The sequence below is a fragment of the Spodoptera frugiperda genome, chromosome 10 (assembly GCF_023101765.2).
Source record: "Spodoptera frugiperda isolate SF20-4 chromosome 10, AGI-APGP_CSIRO_Sfru_2.0, whole genome shotgun sequence".
NCBI classification, from domain to species: domain Eukaryota; kingdom Metazoa; phylum Arthropoda; class Insecta; order Lepidoptera; family Noctuidae; genus Spodoptera; species Spodoptera frugiperda.
The window spans coordinates 7,789,609-7,807,863 of record NC_064221.1 but is presented as its reverse complement, the minus strand read 5'-3'; the positions used below and the strand labels follow the sequence as shown (position 1 = coordinate 7,807,863).

Sequence of the window (18,255 nt, the reverse complement as noted above, 5' to 3'; positions counted from 1 at the left end):
CAGAGATGTCCTATGCTACGTTGCTGTGGATGCGATTGGTTTCCACTAATCATATTTATTGGTACACATTGCCTAGCACTGGTGGAAACGAACACACCTAAGCCATGTTTTTTATATGGAATGATGCGTGCAATGGATGGAAGTTATCAATACTTACATGATATTCAAATGGTTTTTTTTTTATTTGCAGACTATGGGTGAGCTAACATTTAGAAAGAGTCTTAGAAACTCTATTGCCTACCTACCTAGCCGAGAAGGTAACTATCGTCATAATCGAACTTGATACCCGGTATTCGTGCTTACAACCACTCAACAGCTGCGGCAGGCGGTCAGTTTATGTTAATGAGCCTTTGATAAATTGTCTGAAAAATAATTAACCGATTTTATCATGATTGTGCTAATTAAAAACTGTTTATAACGGGTTTATTGCGAAAGTCGAAAAAACCTTAAGTGCAAGCATCCATGAAAATTATTCTTCTGTAAAATATAATTTCAGTTGTAATGTTGCTGTTTTTGTAATTGTATGTGATTACTTTTAAATTAATTTTCGTTTTCTAAATATAAACATGCAGCTGAACTCATTTCTGTTATTGGCTGAAGTGATATGCAGAAACGTAGGATACATTTACACATTAATTCATTTTGAACATTTCACATAAACATTCTTGCAAGTAGATATGTTACCTATACATCAACAAGAATTTTTAGTAAGAGTGAAATAAAAATAACGTTACTTTTCAAAGAAACGGAACGGTATTACAAAACCAAATAACTTAAGTAAGGTATCAAGTAAGATAAGACAAAATAAACAAAATTCTACCTGAGAAAACGCACCAAACTCTGTAAGACTAATTGATATACGGTTCAAAAAATGCAGTAGAAAGTAAAAAGAAAAACACACACACACATACAAGCACAAACCAAAAACAACTTTTCAAACAACTGAACACATTTTTTCACTTTGACATAATGAGTCAAGAATGAATATAGTTTAGTATTCAATGAGGTAACTACCTAGCGGGTTACCGGGGGGCTCAGGTCAAAAGCTGGATTAGGAACGGGGTGGTTTTCAATCCGTAAGAGTCTGACACATTCTCTCGTCACACTCAAGGCGAGAGAAGGCATTGGATGATTTTCACACATAAAAAAAAACGTGATTTCCGTAGGTTCTGTCAACTCGTTTCGATAAAGCAACCAGAAAGCGACTGCTGAGTAAGGAGTCACGGATTCGATTCTTTGGTCGAGCAAAATATCATTGAGATTTTTCGGTATGAAAAAATTTAAAAAAAAGTAATATGGAATCCGGAATTATACATATACCATTGGTATTGCCAGTGTATGGCGGGAGGTAGCCCCAATTCTCCTCTATTACAGGGGCGTAAGATTTATAACATAACTAGAAGACATTGGCTGTTACATTACATACATCTACCTACCTTTCAGGATTAAGAAGCCAGTAATATAACGTATGTATAAACACTTTATTCACTTCAACATAATAAGTGTGAACGAAATGATTCAAGTCAGTGTTCGAGTGACGTAAGTTGAGTAACATATAACATAGCATTTCTTGTTTTTCATGAATATTCCTCATAATTTCTCGTTATTTAACTAACTAGTTACATATAGCACGTATATAACTGTTGTGTAATGCTGCAACACTTTTTTACTTTTAATTACCTATAGTGTGGTATGCGCTAGTGTAGGAGCCGCATGGTTTTGGATTTTGACGGGATTTTGTTAGTTTTTCTGTTGCTGATTTACCTATACTGCTGTGTGAATATAAAGTTAGGATGTGCATAAATAAAATTTTATTTATATACCTTAGTTTTCGAAAAGTCATTATTGCTATCGAAAGCATAAGATTCCTGGTACTTCCATCATCGATAAAACTATTACAGGATAAAAATAATGTAAAAGTGAATTAACTATGACAATCTACAACTATTAAGTTATTTTTTATCATGCAAGATATACATCAACATCGTATGAAAGTCTACTATGAGACTGGCTCATAGTCTCTCCTCACATTGTCCAGTCTTCCAGTCCAGTTTGCCATAATATTGTCGCTTGAAATAAATATGTATTAAATTGTAAATACATGTCCACTAAATAACAAAACACGATGGTGTCCCTACTCGTGTGTTGCAGAAATTACGTTCAACCCGTGACGAGCCGTGCTTTCATTGGATAATAACAAAATAGAAAGCAATATTTACTGTTTTGTTTTTATAAGACGTATGTATGTATGTGTGTACTCCTAATGTTAAAGGGTTGATACAGACCGCCTGTGGTATATTGTTTAGAGCAGTGGTTCCCAAAGATATATTAAAGGGCCAAATTAAAAGTACTTTTAATAGATGAGCATGCATTAAAAGACGTGACTGTTGATGAAGCGAAAGAGGTGTGTAAGAATCGTAGCAATTGGCGTTCCATTGTCTCTACCTATCCCCATGGGAGACAGGCGTGAGGTTATGTATGTATGTATGGTTTCCAAAGTTGTCTGTACGACGACCTATCTATCTAAATGAAGTTCCTAAACTCAGGCCTACCTTCAGGGAACTAAACCGTTACCAATGTAAAAAATAAAATACAGAACGGTTCGTTAGTGTGTCTTTCTACAGACAAGGCCTACTAAAAATTCGCTTGCGGCCCACCAATGGGTCCTGACCCCTAGTTTGGGAAACCCTGATTTATAGAGTTTAATAACTAACTGTTTTTGTCTTTTAAAGCCACGTGGTGACGTCATGACCAAGACGAGTACCACTGCAACGCACTCTTCTTCTTGAGTATGCCATAAGAAACTATAAAGAAGCACTCTCTGGTAAATGAAACACAACTTTTGGAACTACGATCCCACTTAAGCGTGGAGATCATAGTAAATCTTATAACGTAGAGAAGGATTATAATCTTGCAGTAGACTGTCTCAAGTTATTCATGTTGATACATAATGATTACTTATCAGTTCAATACAATTGCATTATTTTTTTTTGACCGAGGTCATTCCACCGCAGGGCAAAGGCCTCCCTACTCTCCTTCCACTCCTCTTTATGTAGAGCTTTCTGCAGCCAAACCTTCAAACAAACAACAAATCATATTATTTTAATTAAAACAAAAATGCCAAAGACTTTACTATCATTTAAGCTGTTCATATAGAACACAGTATACATACATATGTCTATAGATATCTAACCCAGAGCTCGTAACAGACAGCAATGGCCTATAAGTGGTAATTCACTTTGAAACTAGTTTACAAATCCCGGGCAGCTATTATATGCAGAGCCTATGCAAAATATACCAGCCAAGGACATAAGCCGTCCTAAAACGCACAAGTACAGTCGCGAGACACAATCCTACTGTCTAACACTAAACAAACTAACGAAATAATATGAAAGAATTGTTTTTAAAAGCATTAAAACAAAATACACGTTTCTCGCTTTCACGATCCTCTAATGTAAACCAAAGCATCACTCATCACACAAAATATTACATAATTTTATTTATCCGATACCAATTTATTCATATGACAAAAGGCTAGGTAACTAAACGCAAGCGTAAACCGGACCATCCGCTCGGTGCGCGGGCGCAGAGTCGCCGAACAAGTTTCCGCTCTCAAACCGCCAGTTATGCGTGAGACGTCGCGGGGTGTGGACGTATCGTCCCCTTGAATTATTGCAAAATATCGCCGTGCGTTCGGAAACAGTGTTACACAATTGTGCCCAACGATTATTTGGCGTGAATAAATAAAAAGGTTTTTCATATTCAGTTAAAATTTAACTCAGTGCTTGAAATTAATGATTGGATGAATGCTTGGACCTCGTATAGCTGATTTTGTAAAGGTAAGCGATTGTTACACGGCTAAGTTGAGAAGGGCTCTATTACTGTAAGCTATTTTAGCGGTTCAAGTTCTTTTCGAAAGGGTTAGTCGGGTTTTGCAAGGCGGATCGCATTCTGCGACTGAGGTCCATTTGTCAACAATTATTGAGCAATGTGAATTTGAATTTTGATAGAATTGTTTGAGCGTGTATTGTGGTTCAATTATGACTTGTTGAAGCATGTGTATCTGTAGTTACTAAATGTTTTTCATTCCTGGAATGGAGCAAGCAAGAATGCAATACCTACCTTGTGCCAATTGTTTTAAAGACTAATGTAATACGGTGCGAGCCTACTGCAATTGCAATACACAATACCAAATTCCAAATTCCTACTCGAGAACGAATTACAAAAATCAACACAATTCCTTTCGTAATGAAACAAAACAAATTGTTTTAATACTGATAATAGTAGTCCCATTTTTATTTCTAATCGTTTGTAGAATTATCTTCTAGTTTTTTGTTAACAATTTTACTTATGTATAACTGGTGTAAGAACCTCAATAGATATGGATAAATGTAGAGTTTGTTTGTTACCTCTTTATGTTTTATCTTCTCAAACAATCTTCTTGAAATTTCGTATACAAGCAATTTGATAGTTTGGAGAAGAACATAATATATATCACGTGGACCATGCTGTGGCAGAAAGTTTTGTTTAAAGCTTTTTTCGTTGATGATGGCAACTGAACAGAGTTTTTCTCAACCTGGGGATGCGAATGACCTAACAGGTTACCGGGATTCGAAGCAGGAGTAGGAACGGGGTGGTTTTTAGTCAGTAAGAGTATGACACTCTCCCACCTCACCTGGTGAGGTGGATTATAAAAGTCATTAGATGATTTTCCTGTGTCAAAAACACCTGAGCTAGTAAAAGTTACAGGTATCTAAGTGTGTTAACTCACCTGAATGAGTGACTGTAGTGTTGTCTTGCAACTCTGCGATTAAGCGGAACGATTAAGAATTGCGATTGTAAGATTGTAAACTTCGGTTAAGTCACTAATTATGTAAAGAGGTTTATTGTCGCTCAGTTTTATTGCTGTGCACGCGGACAAGATATTGGGAGTGTTGGGGAAATAATGGGGACTTGTGTGAAGTAAACATTTTTGTTTTTTGAAGTTAAGAAAATAAGTATTTGCTAGTGATCGTGTAACTAAAATATTCACTGTATTATAGTTCAAGGTCAGTTTTCGGTATTTAAAAATTCAATTAACTATAGTTAGGTTTGGCCACACGGCCAACGAGGCAGAGGATCTATCAGTTTGCAGCTAGTGTAACTGAAGGCAGTATCTTTAGTACGATACCCGTGTCGTGGAAATATTGTGATTTTGGAATGTCTTTCCTAGTTGTAAGGGACTGAAATTCCTGTTCCAGAGCTTCGGAGTACCTAGCGGGTTTATCGGGGCTCTGGCTCGAAAAGAAGGATTAGGAACGGGGTGGTTCTTAGTCAGTAGGAGTCTGACACACCCTCTCGCTTCGTCCAAGGCGGAAGAAGTCATTGGATAATTTACTCCCTTAAAAAAGTGTCTAAAATTAATCTCAGTATTGTGCAATCGGCTTACTTTACTTCTTTCATAATAAGTATTACGTGGAACTCTGCTTACTACCCTATAAATAAGGCGTGATGTTATGTATGTATTGTATGTAATTGTATGCAATATTAGCGTGCAACAAGGACGCACTGCACACGCAGACATACAGCCAAAGTGTGTGAAATTGTTAGTAGCGATTGTTTTCTGACAGCTACCTACTTTGAGGTGAGAAGTGACTCTACATAACTACTATGATAGTTAAATATGTCATAATTAACTTAAAAATTAATTTAAAGAAAGCATAGCCTAAGAAGGTAGACAGAAGGGCATTAGGGCTCACATTAAATGTATACTATAGTAGTATATTGTTACAAACATACAATGTCACATACATTTGACACCGAGACCCGAAGCAACACACAAAGAGTTACTTTTAGCGTGGATCAAATCCGCTACCCGTTGCACGACAGCTAGTTATCCAGCCACTGCGTCAATTATGCAGTCAATGTAACACTCACTTTTCAAGTAATGTTATAAGTACCATGTAATAGGGGGTGAGCCTATTGCCATATACCGGATCATTAACTATAATTAATCCATACATGATCTAAAACTATTCTCAGTACTTCTAATATCAGATTAATTAGCCAATCAGAAGTCACAATTTCACATACACATGTAACATTAAACATGTAATAACATCGTAGAAATAATTAGTCATTTCTATCGGACACGCAACGCAACGGACACATAACTTGAATTCTTTTGTGCCAATTCATGAGCGATTTAGTGTCTAGTGTTCAATTGAAAATGTATAAAAGTTTTGTCTATAGAACAATGCAATTTTATGTCCTGTAGTTCGGGGAATGGTAGAAGAGCATTATTAACACGTTACCTTCGACACTTATGCCCGAATACTCAAACACTACTCAATTTTAAGATGCTCTCAAGTGTAGTTCTGTCACTACCAATTCTTTATAAAATGATAGAGATAGCACGATATTTAACTACAACTTAAAATTGAGTAGCATTTAAGTATTCGGGCGTTAGCAGAGGATTTGCCTTCAACAGTTTTCTTTTGGCAGTTAATGCTTTAACATTAAAAAGAGGTTCTTAGTTTGACCTGTATGTATGTATGTTTGTCTGCAATTATCTCGAGTTTGGCTAAAGAGATTTGGTTGCGGTTTTCAGCATAATATTTTTCAGACTTAGGAGAAAGTTTTAAGGATAATATCTGGTTTTAGAATTTGAAGGCAGTGAAGGAAATTTATGGCAGTTCTCATAAGTTTATAAGACATCCATCATAAGTAGGTTAGTGTTAATCAATATTAGACTTCAAGGTTCTGATTTTAGACACGTAATTTGCGTGTGCTCTAAAAAGAAACGATTAGAGATATTAAGATTGTTTGCAAAATAAAATGAAAGATGGAGAATGGGTGGAGTTTTAGAAGATTAAGCTTTACAGTTCGGAACATTAATCAATTTGCCTTAGCACTTATGTAGGACTCTCGAAGGTTCTGATTTTAGAACCACGTTTTATTTGCGTGTGCTCTAAAAAGAAACGATTAGCAATATTATAGATTGTTTGCAAACAGTAAAATGATGATGTAGATCCTGGAGTTTACAGAAGATTATCTTTACGGAGTTGCGGACAACATTAATCAATTTGCCTTAGCACTTATGTAGGACTCTCGAAGGTCTTTAGAACCATTTCTTTTTTATTTTCTGATACATATTTGTTTTTAAATAACTTGATTATATATAGATCTTAGCTTACAAGAGTTGTAGCGGTTTTGGAAGGTTGTAGCGGGCATGTCAAAAAAAAAACGTTTTTTTTTTAATATCAAATAAATACTTTTTTAATTGCTTTTAAATGACTGTTTTAACACTGACTGGTTTACTGAATATTAGAAAGTAATTATTAGAAATTTATTTATTCATTAATTACCTACGTATTATTGTTATATGTAGTTTATTGTTTTTAGCTTGTTTTAAATAATAAGTAATGAATGTTTTAATTATTCTGTGTTGTGATAAAATGTGCGACAGTTAATTATCAACTAAAATGATCAAAAATAACTACCAAAAATTTGAAACAAATAAAAATTCAAGTTATTTAACTCAGGAGCTAACGGAGCTAGCTAATCTTGTTGATACTTTGTATTTCAAAATAAGCTGCTGAGCTGAGCTAAGCTACTGTCGTAGAGTCATTTTAATACAAATTATGTAAATATTATGTATGTACACAGAGAGTGACATCATATTTCTGGTTCCTGAAACTTCGAACAATAATATTTCGCGTTCCCACACTTACTGAAGCGATATTTTATTTAATTCCATGGTCACAACCTTTGAGGAAAAATATAAAACATAGCTATTATCAAGGTTTCTATATGTTTTTTCTTTTTTGTTAGCCGTCCCATGATAAATGTCTTCCATAAAAATAGAAAATAAATCTGTCTGGTGCAGTCGGGGACTATCACAGACTTCTTGCTGTTACTAAATACTCGTGGTAAATGAATGCTGTGTCGCAGCGCAAAAGACTGATGCTTACTTCAATGTTGAGATCCGGGCATGAAGGCTCGAGTTCGCGGCACTGATTTTCAGTACAGGCCAGTATGATTTATAAAATTCAAATGACATACTGCGTCGCGTAGCTTAAAAAGGGTGGTCCTTAGTTTGCTGTTGTCGCGAAAACAATTGCGCAAAAGGCTGTATAAAGCTTAGCCATTAAATTACTCTATTGCCCGGGCACGAAAGCTCGTGTCTGCGCTGATTTTCAGTACCAGCTGGTATATAGTAAATATATAGTAGTATAAAATAGTAGCCGGTATATAGTAAGTATACCCGCTGGTATATAGTAAATTATACTGCACCCACAGTGACGCTGTTCCGTAGTACACAGTAGACATCAACAGCCCATATTAAGAGGCCACTGCTGACCAAAGTCCTCTTCCCAAACGGAGAAGGTTTGAACAATAATCACCACGCGTTTCAATGCGAGTTTATCCACATTAAACACTTAATAAAAAGAAGAATAACACTAACTGCCGTACTCAGAGACATTTAATAATAACTTAAACTATTCCTTAGTAACGATTTTGTTCTGAAAACAATTGCTAAGGACAGTATAAAGTAGCCATTAAATGACTCTTATAATTGTGGCTGTAAAACGAGTTACAAACAAGCTACATGACATAACCTCATGTGTCTATGTGTAAAAACCCAGAATGTATTTAACCTGCTATATACATACATAATAAATTCAGTGCCTGCCGACCTACTGCTTTGGTATTGCACATGCACCCACTCAACCAAGAAGGTATAAAATACTGAATTCTTCCTGAAAATCTCAATGAAATGAACTAATTCATGTTAATTTTGTTCACGGTAATAACTAGTTCTTTAGGTTTTCCTTGTAAAAATGAAAGTTAATAATTTATTCAAATGAGCTATTATTGCATTTTTATTTTTAATTCATTTATTGGTGGCCATTCTTTGACGGTCATTCATTGGTATGGTCATTCTATTTATATGATAAAACTATATGAGAGACTTTTTTGAGACGGGGATTTATTTATCGTTAAATCACTCCTCTAGCTTTGGGCGAGGCGAGAGGAAGTGTCAGAATCTTTCTGACTAAAATCACTATTCCTGCTTCTGCTGCCGGGCCCAGTGCATTTGTCCGCAGCCACGGATAATAGGATAGCTTACCTCAAGAATACTACCTATCATTATAACATACATACATGAATACTTTATCCGTTGGGAGTAGAAATAAACCACTACGATATCGTCAAATACAATGTAATGATATTTAGTGCCAGAAACGAGTAACAAACAAACGTAAAAACTGAACAGCCACTTATTAAGCATGGATGTCGTGTGAACTGGTGTTTATTTCGCGATTGCATGCTTTCCTGTGTGCAATAAATCATTGGAACGCATTGATCGACCTCGATGCGTCCTGTTACGTCTAGACCAGACGTTTCTAGGTTATTTCAAGTGATTACGACGTTTCCATTTATAATGATCATGTTTCCGTTTATTATAAACCCCCTCTATTATATTCCCCCCTTAACAAAATAAGGGATATCGGTTCTCGTGTTTAGTAAACTACTGTTTTTCCGAGATGTCAATGAATGGCCAAGAAAAACAATATGCCTTTTGTTTTAACATTACCTGAAGATAGTTATATTAATATATATAAAGATAGTTATATGGATTCTAAGAAATCATTAGCTTAAGCGTGGTTTTCCACCAGAGATGTGCTATGTAACTATGCTACGAAGATGTAATAGTTAAGCTGTGTAGCTATGTGACCGTTTCCACTGATACTAAGCTATGTAACTGTGCGAGATGCGCTGCTCGAGTGTACGATGTATCGATAGTAAGGAAGCCATCCACAGCACACTTCCATAGCACGCATCCATAGCATGCCATATAAACCCATGCCATATACAATATAAAAACGTAGCTTAGCTAAGTGTTTCAACCAGTGCTAAGCTATGTAGATCATAGTGCTAAGATAATTATGTAGATCAGTAGAAGCCAAAAGCATCATATACCATGGATGCTTCTACCAATCATATTTATATGGAAGCATCCACATCCGCATCGACATTTTAACGTATAAGAGGAAAAGTGAATCATGATTCTCGAAACTAAACTTTATTTCACCAAAACTGTTCAACACAATTTCTAAAGGAAACAGACTAAAAACAACATTTGGAATAAAATGTTAATTTCCGAATCGGTATCGTAGAACCGAAACAGATGTGAGGTAAGGTTTATACTTATAAAACTGCCAATAAACTAGGCTCTATAATGTAAGAGCGTATAAAATTATGCAAGCCCACAGTTTGGCAGTGATATCATTCAGAATTGTATAATATTGACGTGCTTCTATGTTTATTTGTGTTGCTGCTATCTACGAAATGGCTGTAGAGTTTTTGATAACGTAATATTTTGGTTACTTTGGGAGTTTTGGTAACTAAAATTGTGCTATTTAGGTACTTGCCCTATTCCTATATTGTCTATATTATTGGTAATAAGTTCTCAAAAACAAGATAAAGCAAATATTCAATTTGCGTAATGATGACAAAATTTATTGATGTATCGATGTGACAAACAGACGTATCGCAGGTAATAGTCCCTTTTTGCCCTTTGTGTACAAAACCCACAAAAGAGGAATGATGAAGAAAAGACCTTTGAGTTTGTTCGCCAATTTCTCCTCAGACTAGTCAGATGCATATGTAAAAGTGATAATTTCTAACCTAAGTACATAATTTGTATATTATTTTATGATCTAAGACGATAAGCGTGCGCATGGATCACCTGATGGTAGGCAATCGCCGCCGCCCATGAACAACCGAAACACCAGAGATTTTACAAGTGCATTGCCGGCCTTTTGGCGGATTAGGAATTTAAGGGTTGCTGGGGAATCGGGATTTGGAAAGATTGGGAAGGGGTGCAATTGCGCCTTCGGTAACCTCACTCATACGCACACATAAACACAACGCAAGCGTTGTTTCACATCAATCTGATATGTATAGAAACTATTTAGTATTAGTTAGTATTATTAGTATTTTAGATTAGTTCATAATTTTCCATAATCCCATAATCTTAGGGTTCAATAACCCAAAAACTAGATGACATAAACCGCCCAATTTCGCCGATGAGTTCACCATAATTATAACAGACTAAAAAAAACACGGACAGATAACTTAAAAAAAAAAACGAAATTGCGTGACCATAAATAATCTTACAAAAACAACAATATCAGAGATTCGAGAAAAATGGCATGACGAAACTAGTTTTTGTTTAGTAAGAATAATTATTTCATATCCATCTACAATGTTATGTTATGTTATTTAAATAGATTTCAATGAAAATGTTAATATTCCGGTTTACTTTTTTTTTAGACATTCTGCTTGAGGTCAATGACTGCTGGCTGTCAATTTTGTCGCTCGCATCTGCATAAACGTTCCAAATTTAAAATTGGATAATTAGGTGATATCTTTATTTGTAGTTTTAAACATTGTTTACATAATTTTATGTGTGGGAGAGCCATACTTCGACACGAATGGGCCGGCTCGACCCGAGTGATACCACGGCCTCACAGAAAACCGATGTAGAACAACGCTTGTATTGTGTTTTGTTGTGTGAGTGAGGTTACCGGAGGCCCAATTACCTTAATCTTCCCAATCCCTGAATCCCCAACAACCCTTAAATTCGTAATCCCCAAAAGACCGGCATCGCACTTATAACGCTTCTGGTGCTCAGGTGTCCATGGGTGGCGACGATTGCTTACCATCAGGTGATCCGTCTCCTCGTTTACCAGATTATAAAAGAAGAACGCCTTATAAACTGCTAATGATCTGTTTGGGTCAACGTCAGGAAATAGGTTCATCCTTTAATGTACAGCTCTTGCCTAAATGGCGAAAAGTTGAAAAACATTTCGCTCGCTGAGTCTGAAATCAATTCGTTAATTTGTATTCATAGACAAATTACATGTACATACATAATAATTTCTATCAATACCTTATCTACTCAACGAAATGTCAGACATATAACTGTCTTCAAATATCTATAACCATAAAACTGATTCAAGCATCTCTTGTATTGGTTGAAAACCTACTTATTTTCCAAATTACTACAGAATACGACGTTACTGAGGTCTGAATACTTCGTTTATTGACGTTTAACTGTGGTTCAATGAGTTTAAACCGACTTTAATACTTCTGGTATACTTGTCAAGGTGGCACTGTGGAGATGCGTTGCAGAAGGTCTACTTTGTGAACTTGGCGAAAGATAAAACTCATAGAGTTCTTGAGAGGTCGTTGTTGATGATACGAATTAAATATAATAATATAGTTTCAGTTTAAACAGAAGTAGATTTAAGTGTTTAACGTAGCAAGCTACTTAAAATTCAATACCTACAATATTTTAAAATTGATATCGGTTTAGCTAAGGTTTCTTTGCGAATGGATTAATATTCGTAACATTTTTGAGCTCCAAGCTTAGATGTTTGGTTGTTAGGTGCCTTGACGATCTGTATTAAATAGATTGTTAAAGTTGTTGAAGTTAATAAAGCTAATATTCTAGGTAGAGTTTTTTTTAAGTTGCCCCACTCTAGGTATGTCTCCTGTGTACAATTTAACATACGCATGTCCCCCAAACCCGAAACAAGAATTAGTGGATCACACAAAGAGTGATATTACCCGCTACGCGTTGCACGATAGCAAGTTGCCACCGCACCAACCGTGCAGTCGATTAGCTACTTGTTTCACGCCATTTATTTCAGGCCATAACAATGACTTTCCTCTCTCCTACGAATTTTATATTTCGTTGTGCCCGACATGCCACAGGGTCCATAATTGTGACTAAATACTGTATTTTTCTAACACCTGTGTACATTATGGATGCAATAAATACCTGAATACTTGAAACTTTCCTACATTATGGTACTTCTGCAAATGACTTGCTCAATATTTTGACACGACGTTTGAAACAATGCTTAGTAAGAGCGGATACAAGTTTAGCTCCGATGTTATATCGGTGCCAACTACCATTGGCGGGTCATACTCACCATCGGTGTAAATGTATAATCATTACACTTTCTGTGTGTTCTGTGTTAAATAACTGTTTATGTACAGGAATTACTTGCTTTATATGTTTGTGAGAGTAATGAGTACACATAGTTATTAACAGTGTTACTCGTTTTATGTTTCAAAGTGTGAGGTTTAGGGTGCTTTTTCAACAGAGATGTGCTATGCTACATTGTTGTAGATGCCTTTTACTTCTATCAATAATATTCATTGTTATACATAGCTTAGCACTGGTGGAAACGGACTCAGCTAAGTTATGTTTTTTATATAGAAAGGTGCGCGCTATGCATAGCTTCCTTGCTATCGATACATCGCATAATCGAGCTGCGCATCTTCCTCGCAGCTTAGCATCGGTGGAAACGGTCAAATAGTTTCACAGCTTAGCTATTACAACTTCACTAGCATATCTCTGGTGGAAAAGCATTATTAGGCCATAAAAATGGCGTGTCGCTGTGTGAATATAAACCGTATTAAAAATTAAAACAAGAAACAAAAGCATTGGACTCATAATATCAGCTCGACTGACATAATATATCTTTTATATTCTCACGAGGAACCTGATTGAAATATTAATATATAGGTATTATTAATAATACTCGAACATATACTGGATTTGTCATCGGGTTTGCTCGTGCAAATTGTATTAAATGTGCTTATTATTTAAAGAGTTTATTATGTTTTAGGTATAATGCCTTTATGATGATCTCCAAGCCCGTTAGGATAAGCTTGGTTTATTAGAGGTCTACAATGCACTTGTAATTTCTCTAGTGTTGCTGGTGTCCATTGACGGTGCTAGCCGTTTAACATGATATCTGTTTCTTTGTTCGGCCCCATTATCTCATATAAATCCCATTCAAGAGTGAGGTCAATCAACAGTGGACATTATCTAGTTGAAAATGATGAAGACAGTCTAGTAAAGAAACAGTTCATAATTGATTCCAGTCTTCAAACTCCCTTCATATCAAACGTTATCACATTCCGACCACCAGTTTACCTTTTTACGTCCTAACAAACGTATAAACAAACAAACGAATAAATAAAGATATATTTACGTATGTAGGTGGAAGATATTTATTTAATATCGACCATCCCACGCTAACATTGTTGCCAATCTATATATTTTTTTCTTTTTAAAAGAGTTACTGTTTATTACTTGGCTGAAATAAAACTACACGTATTTTAATAGTTTGCCGCTCCACAGATGCGTTTTAATTTGTTTTCTATGCTAATGTTGGAGTTACTTGTTATAGGGGTTATAGAAATCTGTGGAGCTTACATCAAGTTGAAGAAATTAAGTTTATTTAGTTAAGACTTAATCAACTATTTAAAAATTGTCAACCACCAATTACAAAAGGCTTAGTAATAATTTTAAGTTCAGAAAATATTTGCAATTATTTTATAGGGGATCCAAGTGCTGGCCACTTACCTATACATCACATATCACATCAACAGCCTAATAGTGGCCACTACTGACCAAAGCCTCTTCTCACACGGAGAAGGTTTGAACATTAATCACCACGCTTGCTCAATGCGGATTGTCGATTTCAAACTTATAATTAGAAATTGTAAGCCCAGGGTTTCTTCAAGATGTTTTCTTAGAAAGTAGATATAACTCGGAAAAACTTCCCGTTGGTAAGTTTCAACCCTCATTCATGAGGAGCGGGCCTTAAACCTCCGGGCCACCACGACATATGCCATCACTTACCAATAACCTCCAGTCCTCCTCCAAACTTTACTTTATGGTGAAACGGTTGTTTCACGCTGGCTTTCTATGAGGCCGTCGTATCACTGCAGTCGAGCCTCACAAGCATGGCTCTCATTAAAAATAAAAAAAGAAGAAATGATCCTATCCAACACAGCCCTTGCTCCCATTTCAGCCAGTAATTTATTCCCGACCGTGGCTTGTTTGAAAATGACATTATAATTTCTTTTTTCATTTATCTCATAACGTTTGGTGTTCATGCAAATAGGGCGGGCATCTTTTATTTTTGTTCAGTTGGTACAGTGTACATGCAAAGATTGTTATCTAGTACTATGAGAACTCGAATTGGTTTTGTTCAAAGTGATTAAAGAGTGAGTTATTTTACAGTTCTTGTGTTGTATTTTGGCGTGTGATACATTCTTTGTAAAAGCTTACGCTTTTTTTAGGGGGGAATATCATTCAATGACTTCTCCCAACTTCTTTACCTTGGTGACGCGAGCGGGAGTGTCAGACTCTTACTGACAAAAAACCACCCCGTTCCTACTCCTGCTTTTCGAGCCGGAGCCACGGTAACCCGCTAGGTAGTCTGCAGCTCTAGGAAGCAGGAAAGGAAAAAGACTACGCTAGAAGATTAATTCATTATTATAGATTTTGAAATATCTAGTAACGGCAGTTTTGATTTAACTGTTTAAAGATAGGTTCTATAATACATTATATCTACGTTGAATAGACATAAGCCTTATTTCCAACATCGTATGAATGTATGCATTTTATATTACCAGTCTATAATTCTAATTAAACCATATAATGAATTAAAAATGTAAACAGTGAACTGATCTTTTCAAAACCCGATCGGTGGTGTAGACAAGGGAATACGCATATATTATTCCTGAACAAAAAAAGGTAATAAAATCAAACGACTCACTATCTCGATTCTCGATCACGTTTTTACACCGAAATTATCTCGATTTGCAATCGAGAACTCGTAGTACGGCAATTTATTTTCGCTGCAATTTAAAAATCGATTGCTTTAGTTTTAAAGAGATAATTTTATGACTTCGCAATAAGATTATGTTGCCGAGTATCAGTTTATCGATTGAACGTTTAATATCGATACTTTTTGAAGCCGGCTTTATTATTTTCTCACGTAAATAAGTTTAGAATGAAACAATACGAATTTAATAATATGTTTTAGATTGGTATATTTGATTTTTTGAACTCTGAAGGGGTAAACAGAGGTCTAAATAACACAAAAACTGGTCTAAACTGCAGTGGGTAGAAACCGGAATATATTTTAGGTAGAATACGGAAAAAACAACTATTATTATGATTGTGGGTAGAACACGGATTAAGATTTGGGTAGAAAACGGAATAAAATATTCGTGGGATGAAAACTTGGGATGAAAACGGAAACACCCAAATTATGTGGTGAATGAGACTCACCACATAAATTGTAATAAGAATCCTCAAATGTTTAAACTCTAATGAAAACCCAAATAACATTAAGCTCCGGGATCGAATCGTAAGACCATTTTTAACTATTCAGCTAACGACACGACAGTCCTATATAGTAAGCACATAGCTCACTACTTCAAATACCTTTTGAACAAAATGAAGACAAACAGCTCAATAGAGAGTGAGTATAAAATTTCAACAATTTCTTAGAACGTTTCCATGAGCATATAGTTAAGTGTCGTCTATTTTTCGAAGACGTGTACTCGTATTAAGGTGCAAAACGTAGCGAGCGTGTGTTGTAGTAATGTGCGCCTGCGGCGGTGCGACATTCCGCGCTGCGTTGGCGCAGATGTTACTTTACATAGCATACGTGTAGTTGCAGAAGTATCAGTAAGAAAAGATAATGTTTGATGGTTCACGTAATAACAAAATAGAGCCTGAAAAAATGTGTTATTAATTTAAAAAAAAAAACTTTATAGTCTCTTAAATTTACACAACTCAAGTGCTCAAAACAATTGAATATTATATTAGTTTTTAACTACAATGATACCATGACTGCCTCGTTGGTCGAGTGGTCGCAAGTGCGACTGCCGAACAAGGGGTCTCGGGTTCGATTCCCGGGTCGGGCAAAGTATTACTGGGCTTTTTTCGGATTTTCGAAAAATTTCTCAGTGGTAGCACGGAGTCTGGAATTGTGTCCAGGATATGGCAATAGGCTCACCTCCTATTACATGGGACTTTAACACAAAATGGTGAAAAGTGGGTGTACATTGTATAGCGACATTACGTGCCGTAATGTGCACCTCTGCCTACCCCTTCGGGGATAAAAGGCGTGACGTTGTGTGTGTGTGTGTAAAACCACCCTATTTTTATTCCTGATTTTCGTGCCAGAGTCCCGGTAAACTCGCTAGTTAGTCCGCAGCTCCAGACTATTTTTTTACTGCATAATTGATATTGTTGCTGAATGACCGGCTGGTACATATTTTGTGCATTTGGTTCCCGTATTCAGTAATTCTTTGAAAACACAAAACGTTTTGCCTGGTTTGTGTTACTCACACAAGACAGAAAAACAATACAAATTTCCTAAATACAAAAAAATTAAACACATTATAAAAAAAATCTTTATAGTATAAAAATAGGTACTAAAGCGTTGCAGAAAAATGTAATCCTGTCTTCCTTTCAGAATAAACCTTCTGTTCGTTTCTCTGCCATAACATTAGTATGTGTCCATGCGGCGCGCGCGTCGCTGCCTGAGACTTTTTGCACGCTAAACGGATAGTGTTCTGTTTGCTAAGGATAGCTCTGTCTGTAAGTGGTGTAAGTGGGATGGGATCACTGTTCTCTGCGTATTATTATTATACATGTATTGAGTTATTAGACGTTTTGTTGAGGAAAGACACTGGCATTGGAATATGCTTCGTGAAATATTTTTCTGAGGTTTTAAGCAGTAATGTAGAAATTATTTTGCATTTATATATCGGCAGGGGGGTTGATGTGGCATTAGACAAAGTGAAAAGTTTGTCTGTTTGATATGGTGTTAAGCTGTTTACATGTATGTCTACATAAACATAAAATTTATCAAATACAGTTAAACCTTAAGCCTAAAAACATAAACATAAGTACTTATCTAGTACTTCTAGGTCTTTTATCTTCATCTTGTATGATTCAGACGTTAATCAGATTGATAATTTACAATCTATCTAGATTTAGAGACTGCAGAGTAGATCACATTTGTCATCCTTCCATGAGACTGTTCCCTTCATCACCAAAAAAAAAAACACACGTTCCTTCATTTAATTCTATGAACCCTAAGGTTGACTGGTAGAGAATGTCACTCAATCAACACGCATTGAGCAAGCGTGGTGATTAATGCTCAAAACTTCTCCGTGTGAGAAGAGGCCTTTGGTCAACAGTAGCCACTTTTAGGCAGTCGACGTGATATGTGATGTGATGTGATGTGTTGTATTACTCTTTAGTTGAACTGTGCAATGAAAGATTAAAGATAGGCAAATAAATTACAGACAGACTGGCGGACAATTAAATTTGACGTTTCAAAAGTGCCTAATTTAGGATTAATTGAAATTAATGTT

General features: G+C 35.9%; 1 protein-coding gene across 1 annotated transcript in view; it reads left to right on the top strand.

Moving 5' to 3' along the window:
- The first annotated feature begins 3,616 nt into the window (after window positions 1-3,616).
- LOC118277601 (uncharacterized) overlaps window positions 3,617-18,255 on the top strand; it is a 131,542-nt gene continuing 116,903 nt past the window's right edge. The window contains exon 1 of the mRNA XM_050696514.1: window positions 3,617-3,839. The gene's annotated coding sequence lies outside the window, so the exon portion shown is untranslated. The remainder of the gene's footprint in view (window positions 3,840-18,255) is intronic.